Source organism: Nanorana parkeri, unplaced genomic scaffold (assembly GCF_000935625.1).
Source record: "Nanorana parkeri isolate BGI_ZX_2015 unplaced genomic scaffold, ASM93562v1 scaffold1056, whole genome shotgun sequence".
Taxonomy (NCBI): domain Eukaryota; kingdom Metazoa; phylum Chordata; class Amphibia; order Anura; family Dicroglossidae; genus Nanorana; species Nanorana parkeri.
Window position 1 is genome coordinate 441,724 of NW_017307324.1, and position 5,968 is coordinate 447,691.

The window sequence follows — 5,968 nt, forward strand, 5'->3', positions numbered from 1 at the left end:
AAAAAAAAAGAACATGTGATGATCCTGCTGTGAAAGTCCTTGTACTTCCTAGTATGGGAGGACAGCTGTCTCCCAGTTGTGCATTACATACCTCCCAACTTTTGCAGCCAGATTGGGATAACAACTATATAACATTTGTTACATGTTCCCATTCACATAGTGTAACTTAAAAATAACATTTAAAAATTGCAGCTTACCCTTTTCAATAATGTTTCTGCAAACTCCAGGACTGAAAAATCCTGCTTAGTTCTCACTGCCTGGGGAGTACATTCCTTTGTATGATCTGCTCCAAAGAAATAGCTAAAATGGTAAAAGATCTTTTTACATGTAAATTATTTTTAGGTATGCTGTGTGAATGGGAACACATAACAAACATATAGAGGGGGTTCTCAAATTTGGCTGCAAATACCAATAAGACACACCCTGGGGTGGTTAAGACATGTCGTGTGCGGAGCGCGTTGAATAGAAAATGGATGTGGTTGAATCACACTGGATAATGGGTTTGGCTTAAAGTTTCATGGTTAAATAGAGTCTAAGCCTACATACGATATACACAGTCTGCAGTCCCTGTGCTCACAACATACTCCATAATTACACTTCTTTGAATGAATGAGAGTTTTACTTACATATAACTAAAGGATCAATAAAAACATCCTGCCACATGTGAACACACAGATATAGTCAGGGACTAAGAAACACTTTATTGCCAATAATAAAAGTTCAGTATAAAGATGTGCTCCCTTTCCCATTTTCTCTACCTGCTTTCTGTGCCTCCTCCTCTCCCAGTTCTCCTAACAATCCTGAATCCCCCCCCCATCCCCCCTTTCCCACCATCAGCCTTCGAGGGGTCGTTATATATGACAGCTGAAATCAACTAAACAGCATTGGTCCTGCAGTTCAGTAAGTGTACTCTGTCATTTCTAACCTATAACCATTGAGATGTTCTGTAACTTCATCCAATTTGAAAAGGTCTGGCATTGTCATGTGACAGTATTACAAATTCCTGATTAGCTCAGGTTTCAGAGCTTCTGATTAGGTACATGTTCTATTGACAGAGTACACTTATTGAATAAGCTGTGGCACTGGCTACCTACTGCCCTGCCCCTGCTATGCAGGAGAATAGTGACACCCGGCAGTGCAGTGTTTTGCGGGACAATGCCGGGTTCCTGCAGAGGTGCAGGAGTTCTGTTAGAATCCAGGATTGTTAGGAGGTATGCATTGTCATATTGTAATTTGTGTCCCTGGTGCAAACTTCAAGGGGCCACATTGTTCAGGCATGGTCCACCATTGTCACTCTCAGTAAATCAATCCAGTGCAATGATATGCAGCTGTAGCTGGAGTGAGTGCATGTAAAAAGGAAGTGGCTGAACGGGGCTGGAGGAGATCAGAAGCACTGAGATACAAAATAGGGTCAAAAAAGATAAAAACAGTGTTTTATGAAAAAAATGAACACGGCAGTTGTCTATACTTCATGGTACTTTAGCACACTAAATGTCATCCACTTAGGGGTCTATTCACAAAGCTGCCGAAGGATCTGGCCGTAGCTTCGGCCGATCCTTCGGCTAGCTTCGGCACGCTTTGTGAATAGACCCCTTAGTGTTTAGATCTATTTTAATCACAGGCAGGGCCCTCCTAACATCTTGTGTTGGTTTGTATTGTAACTGTAATATCTTCCTGATATTGTAAAGCGCAAACTGTTGGCGCTATATAAATCCTGTATAATATTAATAATAATAATAACCCTATTAATACAATCAGTTCTACCCTAACCAACCGATTGACAGGGCTGGAACTAGAAAGCTTTACTGTAAATTATATAGACCTTGACTCAGTTCTTCTTTCTCATTGTTTGTGAAGGAGTATGTAAACAAAATTAGAATTGAAATGCAGATAGTGATACATGTTACAAATATGCCAGCTAACCCAGACCATACATTCAGTCCAGAATTGTCCAGATATTAATGATAAGGCCTTCGCTGATCCCCCGTTCACCCAAAATTACTAATCTACTAATAATATCTAAGAGGCAGTACTGCAGGTATGACTTTTAGATGAACACTGGGAAAGCTTTTCCATCCCACCAAATTGTTTTTGACCAGACACTAATATCCAGGGACAATATGCACATAATATAGTGTAATGACCAAACAGTCATTTGTACTTGAATCTTTTGCTGTGTACAAGGACTTGAGGTTGACCACCGTGCTCGAAGAATATCATTCATTTTAATAGTTGGGTGTGAGTAACAGTGTATACCCAAGGCATAACTAAGGATTTAACTGCTAAATAATAAAAGAAAATATTTTTTTAAATGCCAATTTGTTTGTACTTAGACATACCAAATGTTTCAGCCTCTATTCATTTTAAAATGTAGGTGTTTGCTAACTAATTAAAAGTTCATAGTGTATTGAATAGGCTTAGGAAAGAGTACAAATAATGAAAAGGTTTAGGTGAGATCTAAAAAAATATTATATATAATTTTTCAGCAAACTTTACTTTTGGGAGGGAATGGATTTTTGAATTTATAGACAATTATGTTTTGCTACATGCCTCTGCAAGGAGCACCTCTTTGAACCTAATTCGGATTAGAAAATTGTGATGAGTAGATAAGCCTAGATGGGATATCTGTATTTCTGCTAATGATACAAAAATATTAAACACAAAGGTAATACAGGGAAAAAGTCACGTATTTGCCTCTCCTGCCTATAAGCAAATGCCTACTGTGCCTAATGATCACACTGGTCCTGATGATGGAAGAACACTGCTATTCATTCAACCATTCTTGTTATTGTTTTGCCTGAAAAGTTTTATGTTAATTTCTTATTCTTTTAGTTTAATATATGTTTTTTCATTAATTTAGGATAGCCCCATCAGTCTATTTTATGTGTAAACACTACTTTTAGGATTAAGGCCCTGAGTTTGATTCCCACTATGGGCACTGCCTACATGACATTTTCCCCATGCATTGGTGGTTTATTCTGAGTTCATCACAAAATCCACCAACATATTGGTGGTTTAGTTAGCTTCTATTTACATCTGGACCTAGAGAGTGTGTGCATCTGCTGTATGGCTGCTGTATGGCATTAGATTATAACCATCACTGGGAGAGGGACTTATGGGAATGGTCCTAGGTATTCAGCAAAGTGTGACAAAGTGTGTGCATTTGCTTGTATAGCTTTGATAGGACATTTGATTATAACCATTAATTGGGTAAGCTGTTATTGAAATGGTCCTTTGTACTCAGTAAAGTGTGGTGGGGTGTGTCTCTGCTTATATGACTTTGGTAGGGCATTAGGTTATAACCACTACTGGAATAAGGTCTCATGTCATGCAGTAGAGTGAGTGTATCTGCTCTTATGGTTGTGGTTTGGCATTAGATTGTAACCATTATAGGGATAAGGTCTTATGGAAATCGGTCTTTGTAGTGTAGCAGAGTGAGTGTATCTGCTTGTATTGCTGAGGTTGGGCATTCAATTATAACCATCACTGGGGTAGAGACTTCTAGAAAAGGTCCTATGTACTCAGTAAAGTGTAATGGTTCTGTGTTGCTTCGTATATATGAATTAATAAACACGTTCCCTGCTCTGAATTATTCTTTCCAATGAGTATGCCAGAAGATTTATCAAACTGGGAGTAAATCTGACACTGAATATTTTTTCCAGTAAAGTAATATATATAATATTATGTAAGAAATATGAATGCCTTATAGAGGAAAACAAAAATGTATGAATTAATGTTTTTACTGATTAAAGCTACGGAGAATTGCTTTGAATTGTTACTTGTCACTTGGCAGATTAGTGGCTGTAGTCTGAGCACACCAACAGTACTTCTCTGCCCCTTCTCCAATTACATCCCTACTAAATTCTTCTCAAATCTAATATTGTTTTCTTAAGCAATGTGGAATTTTAGATTGGAGATAAGTGCTCAGTTTGATGTAGTGTCTAATGATAGGGATAGCGAGGATCATCAGTAATTCATCTAGAGCTGCTAGGAATGTAGAGCAAATCTGAGCTTTCCTCTCCCTGACACCTCCTATTAATCTTCCTCAGACACTTTCCAATAGGTGTCTGCTGGTGTGCCCTGTGCCTGAACACCCTGACACCAGAACTGCCTCCCAGACACCTTCATCCCAGCTTCTCCATGCATTATATGGTCAGGGGTAGACACTTAGAGCTTTATTTACTACTGAACTAGTAGATCTGTGTTAACTTCAAGTACAGGTGGGAAGTTCCAGTTTTCTAAATGTCACTGTATGTAATTAGGTATTTGAAATGAATACAGGTTCCCCACCCAGTTTAGAAGGAGAAATTACCCTTTTAGTAAATTGTCCCTTGAGTGAGTGCAAATGATGTGTTGAATGGATGCTTGGTATCAGACAGTGAATGAGTTAAAATTAATTGTTTTATAAGCTGCTGCAATCCATAGCAACCAATCACTAAACAGATTTTATTTGTAGGAGTCTAGAAAACTAAGCTCTGGTCACTTGAAACCTGGAAATCTTTGCTCTGTACGTGTGCTGTTTTTGATACTTTTGGACATATTTTATATGTATCTAAAATGGCCGCACAACTGCCCCCCAACCACCACCACCCCTTTCCCCACCCCATTATAATTTTAGAAATACTAAAACTCTATTGAAGAACAGCCTACTCTTTTATGGCATTCCATGTCTCAAACATGACAGGACCACATAAAGAGCCTGGACATTTTTAGGAGCAGTGTGTTGCTATTACCACTCCCCCTCAGCATTTCATAACTGAACCAGGGACCTGCTCAGCTCCCTTGATGAAATAGTAGCTTTTTATGGTTTAGTAAGTGTAAGATGAGTTACTAGTCAATGTGACATAGCAGGGGACATAGGCACATAGGGGTTCATTTAAACAATAAAGACTGCTCACATTGCAAAGTGAATGATCAATGAGCTTAGAAAATAAGACATAGCTGTGTTTACTTTAAAACAACCAATCATGTGCTAATAATAATCCTGTTTTTTTTTTTATTTCCCTCAATTTATAGAGAACACAAGTTTATCTTATATATGTTTATTCACTTTGCTATGTGAACTGTCTGTACTCTTTTTAAAAGTCCACCCCCACAGTGTGTGAGGGTGTGTGGGTGAGGGTGTGTGGGTGAGGGTGCGTGAAGGTGCCAGGCACTGAACCACATATGGTGCTTGCTCTTCTGAGAATAGAAGGTAGAAAATGTGAATCAGTTGTATTTAACAATGCCAGCAGATCCTCTTTTCAATTACTCCCTTATTTTGATACATAACAAAATTAGGTGGACTTGCCCTTAGTGACCCATCCGAATTATTTATTTTCCTTCCTCCACTTTCAGTGAATAAGTCCTATAATGCATTGGTGGAATGCTTGCTCTGAGGTATAGAATGCATTAGTTCACTATAATACTTTATATAACAACACTTTAACAGAAGACAAACTGTAAGGATTCATCTATAAACTTCAGTCAAGTAAAAACAAGCACCAACCAATCAGGTTTTAGTTTTTCCAATTAAGACAAGGGATGTGATTGGCTGCTTTGAGAAAAAAAAATCCAGCTTTCTTTTCTCTGCTTTACATAAATCAGCACCTATTCTTTTCCAGTGTCACTGAACCTTCTTTATGTTGCAACTCAATAGAGCAACAATGTAACAAGAACAATTGGATGACTGACAGCAATACATCACTGGCTAGGTTTTGTTTAAAAAGGCATTAGAAGGTTTCTCTCTTTGACCATGATTTACTAAAGGAGATGAGAATTTTCACTGTGAAAAGTGAATGTTCACCAAGCTTAGTAAATAAGGTGAAACTGTGTTTAAATGTTGAATCATGTGCCAGCCAAAATCAAGCTTTTTAAATATTCCAAGCACATGATTTGTGAGTGTACACAGCTCCCACCCTGTTTGCTAACATTCTCTGCTCCTTTAGTGAATCAGCCCCGATGAGTGGGTGAGCATAATATATATATA